The following is a 23,735-nucleotide window of genomic DNA, read 5'->3' as shown; positions in this document are numbered from 1 at the left end:
TATAACTAATAACTACAGGAGGTTTGTGTGTTTGTTTAGTGTTTTTTTTTTTTTATCTCCACATAGCGATCATGTGAAAAGAGTTTTTTTGTTTTTTTTTCTGTGATTACAGATGTTTCTGAAATGTCTAGAATTACAAAGACTTGGGCGGGATGATGAGTTCTTTTAAAAGCAGGCTGTGCCTTGTGTGAAATGTAATGCTTAGAGGCAGACCCTTTTCTCATCAGTCGAAGTAAGATCAGTGCTGACACAGGCTTCTCTCTGCTGTTCATCTGTGGACTTTACACTGCAAGGTGGGTAGATCACTTCATTACTTGGCTGCACTGCCTGCTATTCCCTTCTTTAGCAAACAGCGATTAGAACGCTTGACCTTCTAATAGTTGCAGCTTATTATTGCTATTATAATACCGCATTGATGACATGTGCTGTATTTCCACTTTCTGATAAAACAAAAGTTTATGAATTAGGTTAAAGCCTAAATGATTGTATGTTATTATAATCATTATATTTGTATTTGGGAGAAATCCACCACAATTTTGTGTATATGCATATATAAACTACCTGATTACTCTTCGCATGTAGTAAACTGTAGCCCAGCAGACAAGCTCTTGCTCTAATGGTCTTCTGCATCTGACCCTGAAATAGTGCTTCCAGTAGTGTTTATAGTACACAGCGATGTACTTGGTGAACTTAGATTTACCAGCACCAGAATGATGTAAGAAATGACCGGAATAGCAGAGTGGGGAAGTAGAAATTACTCTGGATTTGCACCTATTGTAAAAAATCATATATTTCACTGGTGCTTTTACGCACTGCTGTCTTTTTCAACGATAAAGAGGATTTAGATGTTCTGCTTGTACTTCTCTCTAAACAGAAATACTTGCAGAAGTAATAGTACGCTGCACAGCAAATGCTTCTGCTTTTACCGCACTAGAAAATCAGGTTTAGCATCCATGTCTAATATGATTCCATGTTTCATACATTTTATGATGATGTCAAGTGTTTCTACTGCTTCTACTAAGCCTATATTGTGGCATACATTGTAGATCAAATATAAAGCACAAAAAAACAACAGGATCTGTTTACTGAAAATAATTATGATTTTTGCATGTCAAATAAATTTCAAATATTAACCACTTACAGACCGGACCATTTTGCTGGTCAAAGACTAGACCCCTTTTTGCGATTCGGCACTGCGTCGCTTTAACTGACAATTGCGTGCGACGTGGCTCCCAAACAAAATTGACGTCCTTTTTTTCCCACAAATAGAGCTTTCTTTTGGTGGTATTTGATCACCTCTGCGGTTTTTATTTTTTGCGCTATAAACCAAAATAGAGCGACAATTTTGAAAAAAACGCATTATTTTTTTACTTTTTGTTATAATAAATATCCCCCAAAAATATATAAAAAAACCTTTTTTTCCCTCAGTTTAGGCCGATACGTATTCTTCTACATATTTTTGGTAAAAAAAATCGCAATAAGCGATTATTGATTGGTTTGCGCAAAAGTTATAGCGTTTACAAAATAGGGATAGTTTTATGCCATTTTTATTAATAATTTTTTATTATTTATTTTTTTACTAGTAATGGCGGTGATCAGCGATTTTTATTGTGGCTGCGACATTGTGGCGGACACATCGGACATTTTTGACACATTTTTGGGACCATTGTCATTTCTACAGTAATCACTGCTATATAAATGCAGTGATTCCTGTGTAAATGACACTGGCAGTGAAGGGGTTAACCAGTGGGTGGCAGTGTAGGGGTTAAGTGTTCCTAGGGGTGTGTTGCTAACTGTGGGGGGGGGTTGGGCTTTCATTTAGTGAACACTGATCTCTGCTCCAATCACATGGAGCAGAGATCAGTGTCACTAGTTGCTAGGCAGAATGGAGAAATGCTGTTTACACGGCATTTCCTCCATTCAGCTGTCCCGTGAGACGATCGAGGGTATGCCCGCACCCGCGACCGGACTCACAGGGGTCCCGACCGGCACGAGAGTGCGCCGCCAGCGGCGCGCTCGCGATGGCAGGGCGGCATTGAAGATTGGACGTACCTGTACACCAATATGCCTGCCCGTGCCATTCTGTCGACGTACATCGGCGTGCGCTGGTCGGGAACCGGTTAACTTAGAAAACTGAAAATGTCACTAGTTATACTATGCCATTACAGTATACACGTTATACCTTCAAAAGTTCTAAAGTGGCCTAAAGTGGTTGTAAATCCTCTCATATACCCAATGAAATGACTGGCCCCCGGTTGATAGACAGAGCTGAAACAAATCCTCCTACATAAGTTGTACCTGCATAATTGCAATATTCTTGTCTCTACATCCATTCAAAGTAAAGTTTTTTTCAAAGTTTGTCTGTGCTGTCATAAAACGGGGCAGAGAGATAAAATTACACACTCCAGAGGTCAGTGAAGAGAGCTCTTAGAGCTGATTGGAGGGAGGAGACACACCCGCTTCACACAGTATACAGGAACAGAACTGAGGCGGTCAATCTGCTGAAGATCCCTTTATTCTCTTTGTGTCAAGAAAGTTTGTCAGAAGTAATTCATGCAGATAGCAAAGGAACGGGGCAGCAGGCACAAATGACCCTTTTGAACTGAGACATGTACACATTATAGAAGGATATATATTGTTCATATTTCACATCTGAAAATATGTTTGTTTGGCTGTACTTCTCCTGTGGATCCCAAGAGTGCAGTTCATTCTGAACTCCTGTAACCCATTTTTAACAGACAGCGGGTGGAAGCCTACTGTCGGCTGACGTCGGAGAGTCGGTCCAGGCACAGGCCATACTTTATGAGTGCCTGAGCCGGCCACTCCTGCCCCTTTCACAGCCCAATGCTCCAATGAGAGTGTGGGGGGGGGGGGGGGGCAGAGCAAAGAGACAGTGACCTACAGTCTTAGAGCCACAAGGGGACAGATGCAGCATCGGACCGATACTGCATCCACCTAGGTAAGCATGATTCTACAATAAAGAAAGTATCCATACTTCTCTTTTAAGTAACAAATTGGTGACACAACCCATCTTTGAACTTATTCTTGAACACAACAAGAGGCTCAAAACCTAGGACAATGTCAACGATTGTTCCCATCTCAGCTCCTGTTCTTTCTTATTTGTGCAGAAGCCAGGGGGTAGTGGGCCAGCCCTTTAAACTAGAGGGAATTACTGAAATTTGTATATCAGTCTGCACCTCGATTTGGAGTTCCTGAGACACTGGAGACCATAATTGCTGCAGCCACTTTAAAGCTGAAGTTTAGGTATGTCAATTTATACATCTCTTAGACCAGTGGTCATCAATCCTGTCCTCAGGGCCCACTAACAGGCCAGGTTTGCAAGATAACTGAAATACATCACAGGTGATATCATTTGCTGCTCAGTTATTGCAGTATTCTAGTCTGCATCTCCCCAAGGTAATACATAAATCCTGGCCTGTTAGTGGGCCCTGAGGACAGGGTTGATGACCACTGTCTTAGACCAATATAAGTATGTATGTGCCATACCTGTGGGATCTCTGTGGATGCTAGCAATTGGGCACTACTACTAAAGTGATTGCCACTAGCATCTGGATCCTGTGCAGAGTGTCCACTTTGCTGCATTGTGAACCCAGTGTGTCACTTGTTTGGCTTATTTTCCATTCAGAAAATCCTTTGCATTTTCTCAATAAATGCTAAGTGTTCTCTGCACAAGGTAGAGCTCATGACCTCGCTGTCTTGCCACTCCATTTATTCAGAAAATGGTTTGTATTCATTAGGAAAATGCAAAAGGTACCCTGATTAGTGCCTGAGCTGAGTGAGCCACCTCTGAGTTCACAAATCAGTAAAGCAGTTACTGAACATGGGACTCGAAAGTTATTAGAGATTACTGTAATAGTAATGCCTTCCTCAGAAGGTGACACCTCTCTATTCTTTGACTTAGAAATAAATAAGTGGCATGACCTCCCTAAATGTGAAGTGTGGTAGGAGTATCCTTTGTCATATAAAACATTTCAAATAGGTATATATCTACTATGCTTTTAGCTGTCCGCCTTGCGTTAAGACTTAAAAACCTGTCAGGTGTAATTTAGCAAAGAAAAGGAGCAAGAAAGGCATAGTGGCTGGCTGAAATCAATAGCAATCAATTAGAGGTCACCTTTTTATTATGAACCACACATAATTAATTACACAATGTTTTAAACCATATAAAACAGGGGATGTGCCTCAATCAGTATAATTCATAAAAAGAACTGTACTTTGTATTTAAAAAAATATTGAAAATTAGACTCACTGCCAAAATGCATTCCAGGGATAGCTGATAAAATATAAGACATACATATAATTATTCATTACAGTGTACAACTCAGCAATTAGGTATGCAGCACTTCCACGCTTTATTAAAACATGCTGTATAAAAGGAATGTTTGTATTGTACTTCTGTACAATGAACATGCCAGAAATGGGGCACGCTTCCTGTTCACAGATTAAATAAGTGTCCACGTCACTGCTTAAAAAAGCCAAAAGTGGAACTACTGCTTTAAGCACTCCTTTGGCATGTATTGTTTTTTTTGGGGGGGGGGGGGGGGGGTAGGTACCAGGTTTTGAAAGGTACTTCCTGTCCCACTTCCTCCTTCCATGGCCTCACGAGGCAGCCCCTCCTGCTCTGCAATCTTCTGTGACACGTCACAGATCCCAGAAGATTGCCTGGCCACTAAGAGAGTGCGGCATGACTCAAACATACGCAGTTCGCAGCCGGCTGTGAAGCCGCAAGCTGTCATAGCTGGGTGCTCACACTTACAATGCCGGTGCCACAGAGAGGAGGGAGAGAGGAGCGAGGCTTCGGGTGGCCGCATCACTGGACTGTGGGGCAGGTACTGTAAGTGTGTGTTTATTAAAAGTCAGCAGCTACACTTTTTGGAGTTACTGACTTTTAATAAGCTTATAAAACAAGATTTAACATCCCCAACACAAAGGAAGCATACATTGTCCAAACCGTTGTGCGGCTCACAGCAGGGGTTTCAGGAAGGAATCGGGCCCACATTTTTGGCTGATCTGAAAAGGACCAGAAGATGCACAGCACTCTTCTGCAAACTGCTCCACAGCCGTCCCAGAGCTGTGTAAACCAGCTCCATTGAGAGCCAGTCACAATCTCCTGACATGCGCATTGGATGTGGGGAAATTCATATTCAATTCGCAGTAGTGGAAATCCAGCCTATGTGCCTCAACATAATGCTGATAGAAAAACATTATGCCCTTGCAAGGCTCTTTTTGAAATAGCCTTGCGATTAGCAAAGCAGAAAGGTAAAATAGACAGTTTTACTGAAAGGAGATCATTTATATGGGCCTGCACAACAATATAATCATTTGTTTTTGACCGTAGTGATAGAAAAATTTGAAGGAACAAGATGGACATTTTCTGTTGAACAAAGTGTTTGTGGTTTTTGCTCAGGAAACTCCCTTCTTGCCAAAATCAAATGTTAAAAGTAATCAAATGTACTTTCAGATTACATATTCAAGTCTCATGGCATTATTAAATATACTGCCAAAAATTTTTGTATGCAGGTGCATTCAAAAATCTACCAATGTATGGCCAGCTGTACATACAAGCACCAAATAATCCTCAATACCTTATTAAGGTACTCATCAACATCAGGTGACACCGTGACAGTTGTCTGACCAAGTATATTGGGTATATACTCCCCCAGTCAGTCGGGTCAGCCACACCCCACCTCGGTCGGTCGGTCACCAGCCCCGCACTTACCCCATCTAGGTCATGGACAGTGCTTCCTCCGGGTGGCGGGCGGTGGCTTCCCCTGCGTCTCCTCCGTCTCTGCATCACGGTGGCTTCCACCGTGTGCCACCTCCCTCCCTCCTCCTGTATGGACGGCCCACCACTCTCTGTTGGGCACCTATTGATAGCATTAGCTGAGGCTTATTATGGGGAATAGTAATCAGACCACATTGTCCGATTGCTATTATTTTCTTCCTGATACAGTACCCGGCACAGTAAGGCCTCATGCACACAGGGTGTTAAAAAATAACTAGCTGCAAAGTCAGTACCGACATCAGGAAAAATGGGCTGTAAAAATGCGCTTTTAGAAGCGTTTTGCATTGGCGATAATGTGTGTTTAGCCGCGTTTAGCATTTATGAATAAGAATGCTACGTACACCATCACAGGATGGTACTGTGGGTGCAAATAGTAGTGCAGTGCCACGTCCTAATCATGAAACAATGTAATTTGACTTTTTAGTCACTAATGATAAAAAATAAAAAATAAATTATTTGTAACAATTTATACCTGCAATTTTAAAAAATAACATTTAGAAAGACTGTAGCACTCTACAGTGCTAAACTGGATATCTCCAATGATAGCTGTTGGTGTCAGATGTAGCGAGCCATAACAGCCCAAACAGAAGGATACGGCTGGATGAGGGTAAGTAACAATGGAGCAAGCTTACAAACTATTTCTAAAAAAGGAGACATTCAGTAAATACAGTATATACATATTTAGATATACAATATTTCAGTTTAGTAAGAAGCAACATATACTGTACATAACCATGTTTGAGAGACAGCCAGCCCTCCTTTTTTGCCCCCCCTTTTTTGTGTGAGCGTGTGCCTCTATGTTTGTATCTGAGTGTGTTCTTTCTCCTTGACAGTTGGGATCCCAGCTGGCATAAGGGGCCTTGTGTTTGGACTACCTCCCCTACCTTCATTTATACATCCCTGGATCCTGCTGGCTGTCATTTGGGGGGCGCATGTTAAGCCTTGCAGCATGGGGATCATTACGGGGCACATGCCCTGCTTCTCTTGCCTGGTGCCCCATGTACATTACATAATTCTGACCCCTGCACTCTGTACATTCCACACATATGACACCTAAACAACTGTGCATTCTGTATGTTATGTAAAATATCACTATATTGTGCCACCTCATTTTTCTCCTCTGACTGTCCAAGAATGCTTCCAAATCTTGACAGCTGTGGAAGGGGGTTTGGGAGGTAGAGGAGTGAGGTTATTGAGGGGGATCTATCAGGCACACTGTAGGAGGCCCTGTGCTTTATAGTGGCAGCTGTGGCTCTAAGTCTAAACAGGACTTGTTTCCAAAAACCTTAATTCATATTTAGGAAAGCACTGGTCATAAAAGATGTCTGGGGATGGTAGAGTCATGGCTGCATGATCCCCCTCTAATTTCCATGGTCAGTTTAACAGTGTCCATACTAAGTACCCTTAAAATGCCTAAGTACCCTGAAAACCATGAAAAAGATCATCAAATTTTTTTGCACCCACGAAAGAGATATATATAGAAAAATGATTTCAATGACAAAAATAGTTCAAATATAAGAAATATATTTGCTCCCTATAAGAAGGCCATTGTTCGGGATTGCATACACTTTAAATAAAGGTAAACTGTAATTATTGAAGCTTCACAATAGGTATTTAGTACAAACAGAACAAAGCATACATTCATACTGATTGATTCTGACAGGCAGGAGAACCCACACCTTTCAGAAAAGCTTAATCATAAACTATTTATTCTACAGAAAATAATTGAAGCTTGGGAAACGTTCCCTATTAGTAGCAGGTGTCCATTTGTAGATGAACCTAATTGAGGTCAACAAGTAGACGTTACTGGAGATTTTTAGTAATCTAGTGTTACAGCAGCTTCCCTGCTTTTAAAGCTTATTTCTGAGGTCACTATACTTTATTATATTGTACTTTTATTCTTTAAAAAGGTGCATTTAAAAGCTTTCATGTTAGAGTAAAGGGACTACCTTTTAATGAAGAAGGGTATCCCCCATGTGTCCTTGATTTTACTGTCTTGTCTATATTGCCCTCGCACATGTTCCTGGAAACAAGGCTCATCTGTAATGGGTGCTGCAGCGACTACCAGCTGGTTACTGGAAAGTCACAGATAAACTCACATATTTGCCAGCACACCAAGGATCCTCAAATGTCATCCAAAGATTTTTATTGCAGAGAGCGATCACATCACAAGATAGAGTGCACTGTTTCGGACCCCTTCGCCAGGCATGTGATCATTTTACTGTGACTTGGTACTGTAATGTCTCATTACATCAACCAGTATTCTAGTATTTTTGCACATGCCTGTACCTCCACTATGACATCAATAAAGTGATATTGTGGATTTTATTCATGAATATATGTTTATCAACCAGTATCTAGTATTCTAGCACAAACCTCCACTATGCCATAAATAAGGAGATATTGTGGATTTTATTCATGATTATATGTTTATCAACCAGTATTCTAGTATTCTAGCACATACCTCCACTATGCCATAAATAAGGTGATAGTGTAGATTTTATTCATGAATATATGTTTATGAACCAGTATTCTAGTATTCTAGCACAAACCTCCACTATGCCATAAATAAGGTGATAGTGTGGATATTATTCATGATTACACATTTAAACAACATGTTTGCTAGTCTCTGGGATATGTGACATAAAATAGTTCAAAGGTTTTAGCTACCTTCCAAAGGTAATACTTTAGCTATTTACCCTAAGGACATGATCATATGTTTTCTTATGAGTTACACTTGTCTTTGCTCTATTACCTTGAGAAAAATGGCGCTAAAGGGATACATATGTTTCTGTTTAGATGCCTTATTTCTATACCATAACTCATTTTGATGTACTTATCTTCTAAAATGGTATACTGGTGCACTACATCTAACTACTCTAGAGATGAAATGAGATATAGAGAGGGGTAGTTTTGTTTAAAGTCAAGTTAATGTTGTGCTGGGCAGAAATCCCACCACTTACAGCTCAGCTTGCCTTGGAAAAAGGCTTTGATTAACTGCAGGACTTCTTCACCTTTTCTCCTGCCCCAGGGCTGTTCAACCCAGAATGATCTGGAATGTTCTCTGCAAAATACAAAAGGGGAGAAGGTGAAGTGCACAACCCAGAATTTTTTACTTGCTTAATTCTGAGAGAAAAAACATTTTACGCCCTCTGGTGCTGAATGAAGACAAATAAGAAAATCGTTTTTTAAAGTGTTGACAAGCAACATGATATTTTACATTTGCTTTTAACAGACTTTTACATGCTTACTCTGCAAATCACATTCCTGTTTCTATACTCTTAGAAATAGCCTACAGCAATTTTTTTCATATATTTTTTCAAGCAAATAGCAAAGAGAAAGGTTATCTCTTTCTGCAGAAGTGCAGGAATCATAGGCACAATTTCTAAAAGGACACTGTTTATACAAAGTTTTGACCATTTCCCTTGATGGTCGTCTGATATCTCCATGGAGCCCCTCTGAGCAATAACGAGAATGTCTGATAGGTGCATGTCTACTATCACATAGGAGTATACTTGGGATAGTACTAATTATTATTTTCAAATTAAAAATACTGGTGGAAAATGTATTTAGTTCATTTAAATATTTAAAAAGGGCGTTGATTCAATTCGAGAGTGCTCATCCCCTTGCTTTAGCAACCCTGTGGCACTAGCTGAGTAAACTGTAGATCAGGGACTTCTGTCTGTGTACCTAGACTGCATGGCCTGAAGGAAACTAATGTCATCAGGGAGTTAGTAATTCATAAAGAGTACATGTCACTGCCTTTTTACGATCACAACAGGGGCTTATCAGACCCTCTCGGATAGTAATACAATAAAGTAAAAAAAGGATTAAGACATACTGAAATATATTATTAATACAAATAAAATAAAACCATGCTCCCTCTATACCAGCAGATCTCAAACTTTTTACAGAAGAGGCCCCCTGAAATTTCAGTTCTCAGGGAACCCTTGAAAAAACAATTTATTGGGGATGAGTGGGAACAATGCCATCCTTATTCCGCCTACACATGATCAGACTATCCGTCGGACAATCCGCCGGACTTTGCAGCAGAGGTCCGCTGGACTTTCCGAACGAGCGGACTTTCCCACACACGCCCACACACAACCGGACATTTCCAGTGGACAATCCACTGGACTTTTGGCAGAGGTACGCCAGACTTTTCAAATGAACGGACTTGCCCACACACAGAGTAAACGAGACAGGAATAGTGAAGGAAGTCAATGTCGCCGCCTCCATCGGCGAGATTGACACCTTGCTTGCCCTGTTGCCTGGTATGGATTTTAAGGGGAACCCCTACACTGAAAAAATGGCATGGGGTCCCCCCAAAGTCCATACCAGACCCTTATCCGAGCACGCAGTGTGTGTGTGTGAAAAATAAAGTCCCTGTTAATGTGAAAAAAGAGAAAAAACATTTAAATAGTGTTCATGAGTCCAATGTGAAAGCGCCAATGTGATAACGTGCTCCAAACAATCCACAAACATGCCCCTCTGGTTCTTCTCTGTCTCTGATGGATTAGGTTCCCTCCCCAATATTGCTCAAATAAACAGAGAGTATCTCAGTGTTCAGTAAGTTTAAAATCAATATCATTTAATAAGAATCCAACCAATCAACTTACAATATTATCATCTTGTACATTGCATGAAAATAGAAACTCCAATCAGCGATCAGCAAAGCTCCAGCTCACCGTTTTCCGGGTCTCAGAGACACCGGAAATGGCGTCACAAGCTCCTCCCAACGCGTTGGATCACTGGTCATGGGGTCTTCAATGGGACGTCACATGACCAGTGACGCAATGCATCGGGAGAAGGTTGTGATGTCATTTTGGGAGGAGGTTGTGATGTCATTTTTGCTGTCTCAGAGATTTTAAACTTACTGCACAATGACTCTCTTTATTTTTGAGAAATATTGCGGAGGGAACCTAATCCATTAGAGACAGAGGAGGACCAGATGGGCATGTTTGTTGATCAAGCATAGTGATCATTCTTACTGTGATTGTGGCCTTTTTGGTCATAACAGGGAGGTGAGCGCGCATTACACCTAGAGGTGATTAGCTGGTGGTTGGAGAATTCATCACCTGTTTTCATGCATTGAGGAGCAAGGTTTACTTGGTTGTTTGGAGCACTTTATCACATTGGATCTTTCACATTGAACTTATGAACACTATCTAAATGTTGCTCTTTTTTCACATTAACATTTAAGAATTAGGGACTTTTTTTTTCATACATATACAACATATTAATATATATATATATATATATATATATATATATATATATATATATATATATATATATATATATATATATATATATATATTTATTTATTTATTTTTTCACATTATTGTTTGCGTTTTTAGTGTTTGAGGTCACTGATAAATGATTGCACTGTTCGTTTAACCTATAAGTGGTAGTTATTTATATATAATATTTTATTTTTATTATTTTTATTATTTTATTTTTTTGTTTTTTAATCCACAGCAGCGCACAAGCATCTTGTATACAGATTCACCCTTACAGACCACTTTTGGGTACGTGCAGCTAGCTCTGCCAAGTGGCATTGGCCCTAGAACTATACAGGCACCATCAAATGGGAAGTCAGTCAGCCACAGCTCAAGGATCCCCTAGCAAACTCTGGAAAAATCCTAGGGTTCCACTGAACCCTGTTTGAGTATCTATACACACACATACACATACATACATGCAGCTAGGGCTCAAAAATGTACATGCCACCTTTATGCAGCACATATTAGATATCCCCACATATGCCAAACATAGAAGAATGATGTTAGTGCTTTTATTTTAAAAAAAGATAGCAGTCTGGCACCAAAGCATATTGAAGCAAAATCATAAAGCCTTTATAAATGATCCATCAAGACATAAATAAACCTTTCCACAGCAATATTGATGCATTTCATCCCTCTCTACGGGCCTTAGTCATAGTCATAACTGTTTTCATTTCTTTTTAACTCTGAAATGAGACATTGTAAACTTTTTAATGTATTGCTTATTTATGATTTTGAATATTTTTTTCTGGTTTGGCAAAAACACAAAATTTTAAGGTTCACTGCATTTGTCATATTAACTTGATGTGGTCATTTATTTGTAGCTGTACATTTTTAATGCATAATGTGTTTGTGTATTTATTTATTTAAATTTTTTACTGCAATCACAGGGTTCAGAAACATTTATGCAAATATCATGCAACAAATAAAGTCAGGGCTACCCTCCATTTAATCTATGGAAAAAATGTAGCGAAAGGATAAATGATCTGAACAACTACCCCAGCAAGATATTTAAGATACCTTAAATATGCTGCCTTCATCTGGCAACAAATAGGAACTTTTGGGCATAAAGAATTTTATTTGACTAATTTAATTATAATTGGAATTCTTCAGTTTCTTTCATTTCTATTGAATGCTACTAGAGTGAAGCTAAACTAAAACTCAACCTTTTTAAGCTTTTAACCATGGAATGTAAGCTTTGGAATCTGTGTCAGACTAATTATGCTGTCTGTGTGCCAGTTCAGGGGCCTTCCTGTCCTGGTCACACTCTGTCCCGTTGCCAACCCCCTAGTGAGGACACAGACAGCAATTAAAACCTGAGAGGGGATGTATCCTTTCTCCATTCCACCTAAACTGAATTTTTTATTTATTTTTTGCCTGTAATGTTTCTGCTGAAGACATTTATCCACACATCTTCGTATAGAGCTATAGAAAGTGGAAGTGAAGAGAATTCTCCCTAATGGGAACACAGACAGCAATAGCATCCTGTCACAGGGCCATAACATTACCAATTCTATCAGCAAAAGCTGTGCTCCAAGACTGAAGTGTCTACTATAATTAGTCACATAACAGTTAACAACAAAGTGAGTAATGTGTCAATTATGTAACATTGTTGCATGTAACACTGTCCCTCTCCTAGGACACCATTTACAGTGTGCAAACTTACAAAATCCACATGTGATCAAATAATTATTTTTGCCACTGTGTATATAGACATTACAGCAGTCAAAGGACTAAAACAAGCTAATTTCTGCAACATCAGTCATCAGCTCTTTTAAAATTATATAGCTGGCCTGCTGCAGAGGGGTGGTCATGCTATTATACAATAAGGCTGATTTACTCAATGAGTTGAGAACGTGTATGGGGTATAGTTATAACAAACAATGTGGAATACTTATAGAAAATTCAGAGTGTCCTGCAAAACAAATCAAATTGAAAAAAAATTTATGTTACAGGGCTATTTTCTCTCCAGGTCAGATTTATCCATAAAAATAACATGAATCAAGAAAACACTGCATTATGGTCACTAGATCATAATGGCCATGTGGAAATTAAACTCCTGTTTACTTATTTCATCTGCAATTGATTGAATAATTTAAATACAATTTTACGAAATTTTTTAAATGTAAACTTTAAACTTCTCTCGTAAATCAGTTCTTATGCAGCGTACACATAACCAGACTTTCCGTTAGAATAAACTCTGACGGGCTTTCCAACGGAGCTCCGACGGCAATCCGCTAAAATGGACTTGCCTACACACGATCTCACCAAAGTCCGTTTGTTTAGAATTCAATGACGTATGATGGGACTAGAAAAGGAAGTTCAATAGCCAGTAGCCAATAGCTGCCCTTGCGTCGTTTTGGTCCGTCAGAATAGCATACAGACGAATGGTTTTCCCGATAGGAATTGATTCCCTTGGAAAGATTTAAAACATCTTCTTTTTTTTAGGTCCGTCAGAATTTTTGAAAAAAAAAGTCAGCTGAAGCCCACACACGATCGGAATATCTGATGAAATTATTCCATCGGGCCTTTTCTGCTGGAAAGTCCGGTCATGTGTACATTTTTTTTTTGCTCCTAGATGCTAAAGCTCAAAAAATGCTACTACCCTAATGTAGTGTGCATGGACAAAAAAAAAGCTAATAACAGCTTCTCTGAGTTCATAAAAACACTAGTGCGCATGGAGCCTTAAGGTGTCTTTAACAAAAAAAGTAGGCCTCTGAGCTTTAAACTTCTTGCTGGTATACCTGAATCATGGACTGTTCTGACTTAAAAAGATTTTGAAATTTCCTTTTTTTGTATATAAAATTCCAGGTCGACCAACTGACATTCATAAATGATGCTGGTAGACAAGTGCTTCATGTATACAGATGACGTTCTTGGGCACCCATTTCTGTCTAATGGGCAACTTCTCAGATTTCCCCATGCTAAAAATGCCTATTAACAACAGTGATGTGAGGAAGTTAAAGGGGACTAATGCCCTGTACACACGGTCGGACTTTCCGACGGAAAATGTGTGATCGGACTGTGTTGTCGGAAATTACAATCGTGTGTGCGCTCCATCTGACTTTTTCTGTTGGAATTTCTGACACACAAAGTTTGAGATCTGGATCTAAAATTTTTCGACAACAAAATATGATTGTTTAAATTCTGATTGTGTGTAAACGATTCTGACGCACAAAGTGCCATGCATGCTCAGTCTAAATTACGAGATGAAAGCTATTGGCTACTGGCCTCTTTATAGTCCCGTCATAGGTGTTGTATGTCATCTTGTTCTGAACGATATGATTTTCCAACAACTTTGTGCGAACATGTGTATGCAAGACAAGTTTGGGACAAAATCCGTCTTAAAAAATCAGATGGATTTTGTCGTTGGACTATTCGACCGTGTGTACAGGGCATTATTCTGAACTGGTATGCTATCCTAAGCATTTTTTTAGCCCGTTTAATTAAAAGTTTATGGAGGGGTTACTTTAATTAGAAAAACACTAAAATGCAATGGGAAAGGTAATTATAGTTAACATAAGCCAGTAGAAGGGAACTTTTTCAGGAGCATTTTTTGTTTTTCACTGGGCAAAATTATCTCTATTCTTGATACTGTGTAAGGTGATTTAGAATGGGCAAAAATCTGTGAATCAAAATTAACATTAATGATATCAAAATGAGTATTTTACACATTTTGTTAAACTGTAGGAAACTGCTACAATGGAAATTTGACGAAAACTGATGAAAAAATATTATAAATATTTATTGATACAAACGCCAATTACATTTAACAAATAAACTGGGAAGAAAGCTGTAAAATATATAAAAGATAAGATGGAATTTTAGGTATGTATTGAAAGATATGGACAGATACAGTAGATAGATAGATAGATAGATAGATAGATAGATAGATAGATAGATAGATAGATAGATAGATAGATAGATAGATAGATAGATAGATAGATATGCCTTTTAACAGATGAGTACATTACACTGAAAAATTATGAATTTGCCCACTAAGTTCTTAGTGTTGTCAGCTATTGGTAATTTTCTGGTTAGTGAACTACTTAGTAGTTGCTAAATTATGCTTCTGCTGCAAAAAAGGCTGGATGAAAACACCATATGTCTCTCTGCACTTGTTACAAAGGAAATTAAAGGGGTGCAGCCAACATGCTTTATAATATTGTTGAGATCTATTTTCTTCCTAAAAGTAAATCAGAGTGAACAAAGTTCTTATAATAGAGATATAGAGATAATAGAGATAGAGATATAGAGATAATATTTTCAATGGCCAAAATATTTTTTTTTCTGGCCATCGAATTTAATGAGTGTTAAACTGGCTTAGAGTTTAGCCTCATTTACACGCATTTAGGCACATTGGGCATCTTTTCTGCCCAAACACTCCTCTCCTCAATGCGCTTTTGGTGCGTTAAGATTTATGTCTCTAAGGCCTTATACACATTTTCTTTTCTTCCTCTGGATGCCTATGTTCCAGGGGAGAAATAATACCATTAAAAATGTGCCTAAGGTCATGATTTGCACATGTTAAGGCACATTTAGGCACGTAAAATTTTGGTCGTTCATCCATTCCATTGATCAAAATATTAATTTATTCTGGGCACTGAAACAAGTTAACATCAAGGCATTCTGTATGTCTGCTGCATTTTTTATATATATATATATATATATATATATATATATATATATATATATATATATATATATATATACATACACATCTTTCAAGCCCCGTCACCTGATATGAATTTTAAGGGGAACCCCTACGCTGAAAAAACGGAGTGGGGTCCCCCCAAAATCCATACCAGACCCTTATGCGAGCACGCAGCCTGGCTGGTCACGAAAGGGGGTGGGGACGAGCAAGCGCCCCCCCCCCCCCCTCCTGAACCGTGCCAGGCCGCATGGGGAGGTGGGTGCTTTGGGGAATGGAAGCGCCCTGCGGCACCCTCCAACCCAAAGCACCTTGTCCTCATGTTGATGAGGACAAGGGCCTCTTCCCAACAACTCTGGCCATTGGTTGTTGGGGTCTGCGGGTGGGGGGCTTATCGGAATCCGGGAGCCCCCTATATTAAGGGGCCCCCAGATCCCGGCCGCCCATCCTATGCGAATGCGTATGGGGTACATCGTATCCCTGCCCATTCACCTGGGGGAAAAAGTTTCATTAAAAAAACACACTACACAGGTTTTTAAAGTAGTTTATTAGGCAGCTCCGGGGTCTTCTTCCGACTTCGGGGGTCTTCTTCTGACTTTCAGTTTTTTCTCTCTGGGCTCCTCTGCTATCTTCTGCTCTTTTGACGCTCTTTTGCTAGCGGTGGCCCGGCTTTCTCCTTCATCGTCGTCATCTTCTTCTTCTTCTTTTTCTTCTTCTTCCTTCTTCTGTTCTTCCGATGTTGGCATGACGCTCTCTCCCACTGTAATGTCATGGACATGGTGCGCGGCGACTTATATAGACATAAGGGGCGGGGTCACTGGGTGATGTCACCAGGTGACCCCCGTCCCTTATGATGTCACAGTCCCGGGCATGCTGGGGCTGTGATGTCATAAGAGGCGGGTTACTGGGTGACATCACCCGGTGACCCCACCCCTTATGCCTATATAAGTCACCCGGCATTACAGTGGGAGAGAGTGCTGTGTCAACATCGGAAGAACAGAAGAAGGAAGAAGAAGAAGAAGATGGCGATGGCGATGACGAAGGAGAAAGCCTGGGCCACCGCTAGCAAAAGAGTGGCAAAAGAGCAGAAGATAGCGGAGGAGCCCGGCGAGAAGAACCGAAAAGCGCAGAGAAGCCCGAAGAAGACCCCCAAAGTTGGAAGAAGACCCCTGAAGCTTCCTAATAAACTACTTTAAAAACCTGTGTAGTGTGTTTTTTTATTGATACTTTTTTCCCCAGGTGAATGGGTAGGGGTACGATGTACCCCATACTCATTCGCATAGGGTGATGGGCTTATTATAGGGGGCTCCTGGATTCCAATAAGCCCCCCGCCCGCAGACCCAGACAACCACCGGCCAGGGTTGTCGGGAAGAGGCCCTTGTCCTCATCAACATGGGGACAAGGTGCTTTGGGGTGGGGGGGCCGCAGCGCACCCCCCTTCCTCAAAAATCCCACGCCCCATGTTGAGGGCATGCAGCCTGGTACGGGAGGGGGGTGCTTGCTCGTCCCCACCCCCTTTCTTGACTGGCTGGGCTGTGTGCTCGGATAAGGGTCTGGTATGGATTTTGGGGGGACCCCACAACGTTTTTTCAATCTAAGGGCCTGGTGTACAGTACCCTGTAGCCGAGAACCAGTGCGATAGGATCGCACTGGAAACATTCTCCTACAGCACCTGCTACAGCACCTGCTCGCGTGTCGTATTTGGTCCGTCGGACCAGCATACAGACGAACGGGCTTCCCGATAGGAACTTGGTCTGGAGGACCAAGATTTAAAACATGTTCTATTTCTAGGTCCGTCTGACTTTTGGGAAGAAAAAGTCAGAAGGAGCCCACACACGATCGAATTGTCTGACGGTTTCTGGTCCGCCAGACCAAGTCTGCCGGAAAGTCTGATCATGTGTATGCGGCATTAGATCCCTCTTGTACCAAATTGTATTGTAACGTAATGTCTGCCCTAAATTTGTAAAGAGCTGCACAAATTGGTGTCACTATATAAATCCTGTATAATATTAATTTAATACAGTAACTACCTTACATTCAGCCATGGTATGTAAATGGCTGGATGGTGCTTTTACTAGGGTGGGTGAATGGCCTTTTACTTTCATTTTAAACATGTACCTGATCTACACAATAGCCACTGCTCCTAATGCCATTAAACGGTTGAGAGCATTGGTTAAAGGCACATTGGAATGGCTCTGTGCCATGTGATTACCATGATGATATTATGATATATTGTACTAATTACATTGGTGAGCTCACCCTTCCTTCCGCAACAGAGGAATGAGCAACCAAAGGTGGGAATAGGAAATGTGTTTATAGGGCCAATGGCCACCGTGATTGATTTTTTTACGGGAATTTAAAGAGCCATTGACCACTAATGATGTAGGAGGGTTGGGGGGTTGTTAAAATGCCATGGTCCACCAATATTGTGGGATTTTTGGTGGGGGGTGTAAAGTGTTTTGGGTTTATCCATAATATCCAGCCACTGCCATCCTATAGGGAACTTCTATTTTTAATGGAAGACTTGGCTTCAGTGGGTGACCTTTAAAGGCTAAGCACACCTAATGGATATTTCCTGACACCAACATGGCAGCATACTTGTGTTATAGCTCTGCACCTATATCCACCCACGGAACCTGTTTAAATATATCAAGGAAAGCTAAGGCAACCTCCCCCATTCTCCTTTTTGTCCTCAAGATCTACAACCGTAAGACCCTGATGTTGCGATAAGTCCATACCCACCAACTGTGTGGGTTTCCATCTGGGTTCAGCATCTCCCACATCTTAGGTTGCTAAATCACCAACAAGGTGGGAAGCCCCTTATGATGGTCTTTTGGGGCTGAGGAATTCTCTAACTAGAGATGCCAGAACCTCATGTTTTGCACCTGAGTTGGTGTTTGGTTGTTGGATTCCATGCAGCATGTGTTTCTCTGCACACCTGAGCTGGTGTTTAGTTGCTGAAGTCCATGATGCATGTGTTTCTCTGCACACCTGAGCAGGGGCGTGTCAATAAGGGGGGGGGGGGTGCGGTCCGCCCCGGGTGCCACACTTTGGGGGGGTGTCAGTGGCCAAGTGACTTTGATATGGTCGGGGTGACACGTCAGATCATATCAAGGGCATCCCTGCTGTCTCTGGTTGCTCATTTTCACTTTATTTATTTTTTAGAACACCCCACCCCCGTGCCATGGCCACAATAGACTGTTCCAGACTGTTCAGTGAGTGACTGTATTCCCTCCTGCTAGCTCCGCCTCCACCCACCACTGCTGCTGCCTGTGTGTGTCTGTCTCATCTCTCTCCGCTGGGGGGACTGCTTCCACACAGTGAATACAGAGTCCTCCCTAGCTGACTGAGAGCCCCGAGGTGGTGTAGCTGTCTGACCTGATTGGGGGGGGTTGATGTAAGAAGGGGCTGGAGGAGTGTGTCTACCCCTGCCATGTGCTGGTCTGGGGGGGGGGGGGGGGGGGGTCAGGGTGATTGCTGTGTCCCCCTCCCCCTGCCATGTGTATAGTGTAGCTGATTGGGGGGGGGGGGGGTTGATGTAAGAAGAGGCTGGAGTATTGTGTCTACCCTGTGCTGGTCTGAGGGGGGGGGGGGGTCAGGGTGACTGCTGTGTCCATCACCCCCTCCCCCTGCCATGTGTATAGTGTAGCTGACCTGATGGGGGAGGGGGGATTTCAGAATGCAGATATGTCCTATATACAGGGTGCAGAATGTAGATATGTGCTATATACAGGGTGCAGAATGCAGATATGTGCTATATACAGGGTGCAGAATGCAGATATGAGCTATATACAGGGTGCAGAATGCAGATATGTGCTATATACAGGGTGCAGAATGCAGATATGTGCTATATACAGGGTGCAGAATGCAGATATGAGCTATATACAGGATGCAGAATGCAGATATGTGCTATATACAGGGTGCAGAATGCAGATATGAGCTATATACAGGGTGCAGAATACAGGCGCATGCTATATACAGGATGCAGAATGCAGATATGTGCTATATACAGGGTGCAGAATGCAGATATGTCCTATATACAGGGTGCAGAATACAGGCGCATGCTATATACAGGGTGCAGAATACAGATATGTGCTATATACAGGGTGCAGAATGTAGATATGTCCTATATACAGGGTGCAGAATACAGGCGCATGCTATATACAGGGTGCAGAATGCAGATATGTGCTATATACAGGGTGCAGAATGCAGATATGTGCTATATACAGGGTGCAGAATCCAGATATGTGCTATATACAGGGTGCAGAATCCAGATATGTGCTATATACAGGGTGCAGAATGTAGATATGTCCTATATACAGGGTGCAGAATGCAGATATGTGCTATATACAGGGTGCAGAATACAGGCACATGCTATATACAGGGTGCAGAATGCAGATATGTCCTATATACAGGGTGCAGAATGCAGATATGTGCTATATACAGGGTGCAGAATGCAGATATGTCCTATATACAGGGTGCAGAATGCTGATATGTGCTGTATACAGGGTGCAGACTGCAGATATGTCCTATATACAGGGTGCAGAATGCAGATATGTCCTATATACAGGGTGCAGAATGCAGATATGTCCTATATACAGGGTGCAGAATGCAGATATGTCCTATATACAGGGTGCAGAATGCAGATATGTGCTGTATACAGGGTGCAGAATGCAGATATGTCCTATATACAGGGTGCAGAATCGAGGCGTGTGCTGTATACAATAAATATTCTTGAGAAAATGGAAAATAAATCGTGGATGTTTTTTCATTTAAAATTTGGGGGGGGGGGGGTGCCAGATATAGGATCCGCCCCGGGTGCCAAATGCTCTAGGTACGCCCCTGCACCTGAGCTGCTGTTTGGTTGCTGGAGTCCATATGCGTGTGTTTCTCTGAACACTGACTTGAGCCAAATCCTTGTGCTGGTGTTAGTGCTGCCATTTCTTTTCTCCCACAGGTATGTGCTTTCCCTTTTTTTTGTTTTTCATCCCTTGCCTCTACCTTCATTAGGCTTCATAATTTTTCCTTTGTGAGAGATATTTGTGTGTTTTTTTTCTTGTGTTTTCATTTTTTGCCTTGCATGTGTGGCTTTTCCTGTGACCAGCGTCCAGTCCAGGTTTTATAGCTGTTCCTAGTCTCAGGGCTAGCTATGGCATTAATACATGCACTGTGCAGAGGACCTTGTGTGGTGGCCATCTTTGTTATGGCATGTCCAGGCTCTTGCATGTGTGAGGTGGGTTTTGCACTGGAAACATCTTCTGCTTTCCCTTATGCTGCAGGTGAATGAAGGGAGGAGAAACGTGTTTTTGGCACATGTCTATGTTCTGTTTACTTTTTTCTCTGAGACTACTTCCTTTTCCTTTCCATGCAGTGCTGACATCCTTGCTCCAATAGGAGCCTTCTGCCACATAGCCAAGACCTCCATCTGCTCAGGTAGGGACCACCAGTCTGGTAAGGTAGAAGAGGAAAAAGAGTTCCTTTCCATGAGCGCGACCTTCGTCTTCTGATGCAACTTAGCCCACTCTCACTCTTGCTTAAGGTCAAGTTAAAAGAGAGTTGTCATGTCATGTCCAGTGTGGACAACAGCTCATCCAGCCCCGCAGTCTCGCCCAGGAGGCGCAGAAAGTTACCAGTGAGTGTTTGCCTTTCTCCTCCCCTGAGCGCTAACAGGGACAAAAGGGTATGAAGTGTCGGGCCCACAGTGCAGACCTATTTCCAGTCTAACTTGTCTCTGGATATTGCCGCCAAGACCTCTCTAAGGAAAAAGGATGGTGTGAATCAGCAAGTCATAGCCCTTCATGGGCAAGTAGTTACTCTAGGCGCAACATCATGAACACAGCCCTGCAAATGAGTTCAGGGTATCACAATTACTCCTCCTAACCAAGGAGGCCACAAGCCCATTACAGCTATCTTTGTTCCCAGCTCCGAGGGCACCTTTATCCAAGCCATTCACATCTGCCTTACACCTGGCTACACCAGAGGTAGAAGAGGGTTGCTCATCCTCCTTGAAGAAGCTAAGCAGATTTTGAGTGTCGCATGGGTCCAGTCATTTATTAGGCTGGTTAAGCAGGCCTAGAATGGGATAATGCAGATGACTGCCTTTGAAGTCAGAATGGAAAGGTGAAGAGTGATTTAGGAGGAGTGGCAGTAGTGATATGAAGTTTTACATAAGTAAGCAGTGGCAAAATTATACCCTACCCTGGAGGGAAATGCTGATTCACTGGCCAAAAGAATGTCACTGTACCAAGCTAATACACTTAACATGCGTCACAATAACACACACTTTACAGCACTGCACCCTACTGCAAAAGAATGGATGCTACCATTATGCATTTTGTCAGGAGTGTTAATCTTCCCAGAGAAGATTCAGTTTTCATTGGATGAATTCTCGATTGATGAATTGACGGATATCTGAGAGATTCAAGTCGAGAGGCAGAGGGCGCTTGTAAGCCAGCGAATGCAGGACTTTATGGCAAGTGCAATACAGTTGAGACCCAGAATCTCAAGGTCACCATCAGCTATGAATTGCTATGAAGAGCAGATTATTAATACTCTTGTTAAGCTTAAGTGCTTGGCAGATTTTGTGGAGGAAGTAGCATTTGTTATCAATGTTCCCCTAAGGCTGTGCTGCATTCAGTGACAATGGAGAGGGCTTTAAAGCCCAGTCCTTGGTCAACAAACCCCTTCTCAGGCAGGGTGGTCGTAAATGCCCATACAGTATAATGATGGTTGTGACTATTTCAAGAGACTCGCGACTGCTCAACCCTGGATGTCCTCAGTTTGCTGTGAAGATGAAAGGTGCTCACAGTCGGCTCTTGATTGCCGTATAACAGTGTTTAAATTTTATAGAGCGGCACACATTCTTACAATGTTGAACATTCTTTATTGGTCATGATTAAAAGTCACAAGTACTTCCCAACACTAAGCACTATTCCAAGAGCAATTGATGGGTCTGATGGAAACAATGATGTCTTGCATCCCTATGCTACATTGAGCACACTGGATTCTCTGGACTCTCCAAAGGATTTCCTTTTTGCAATGCAGAAGTTAGTACTTTAACCAATTCAAAGTGCTTCTCCACAGATGCACAGGAACTTCTGGTGATGGGTATGCCAGGGAACCCTCACTTGATCCCATCCGGTAGGTTCATTATCCTGGACCATTGTCACCAATCATGCCAGTACTTAGTACCCAATGAATGGGTCTTTAAACAGAAAATCTTGCCCATATCACTCAAGTATGGGACCACCCTCAGCTAAGTCTGTTTGCATCATCATTCATTCACAAGGTGCCTCTCTTCCTACCCTCACCCATTGGTGGAGGAAATGGACATTTTCACTCACCCAAGGAATAGTCACCTAGCAGATGCCTTTCCTCTACAGCCTTTGGTAGTGAAGTTTCAGGGGGAGACTGTTGTCTGAAGGTCTCACTGTGATAGCAAGCATGCCAATTGGCCTACAGACCTTGGGTTTACCCTAGCCATGGAACCTAGTCAGGACCAAGCACTTTAGCTACCAGTGTTTCAACATCACCTGTCCCTTGATGGACAGGAAATTGAGAAGGAAGGATTGAGAAGGATTGGAGGACTTGGGCTGTCCTCTGGAAGTAGCTCAATCTTGGCTAGGTTCGAGAACAGGTTCACAGTCTTCACAGTTAAACAGAATTTTGATCCCTGAAACCTGGAGTTTGCCCAGTTGCTATATTTCTTCACATGAATCTGGATTTGAGGCCCAGCCTATTTCCGTAATGGCTCAAATTTCAGCCATTTCAGCTTTCTCCAGGGAAAATGGGTGTGTAAGCTGCCAGGGGAATGATTCATGGAACACTTGAGGAGAAATAACGTTCCCCAGTGGGTTTTTATTCTGGTCCTGGACTTCCTTGTCAAGACTCTGTTTGCATCATCAGAAAGCAGTCCTCAATGGGACATCACTTGGGAGGCAGTGTCCCTCGATAACTTAAGGTGGTAACTTCAAGGGGCAGAGTATCGGATCTG

The 23,735-nt window shown here is 41.8% G+C and overlaps 1 protein-coding gene across 1 annotated transcript in view; it reads left to right on the top strand.

The window, feature by feature from the left end:
• Positions 1 to 141: 141 nt before the first annotated feature.
• The window catches only part of SLC38A4 (solute carrier family 38 member 4), a 118,129-nt gene continuing 94,535 nt past the window's right edge, over positions 142 to 23,735 (top strand). The window contains exon 1 of the mRNA XM_077473063.1: positions 142 to 293. The gene's annotated coding sequence lies outside the window, so the exon portion shown is untranslated. The remainder of the gene's footprint in view (positions 294 to 23,735) is intronic.

This window comes from Lithobates pipiens, unplaced genomic scaffold (genome assembly GCF_037356315.1).
Source record: "Lithobates pipiens isolate NorthernLeopardFrog02 unplaced genomic scaffold, aLitPip1_a1.2 Scaffold_8, whole genome shotgun sequence".
Taxonomy (NCBI): domain Eukaryota; kingdom Metazoa; phylum Chordata; class Amphibia; order Anura; family Ranidae; genus Lithobates; species Lithobates pipiens.
The sequence above is the reverse complement of the archived record's forward strand: the minus strand, read 5'-3'. Positions and strand labels throughout refer to the sequence as shown.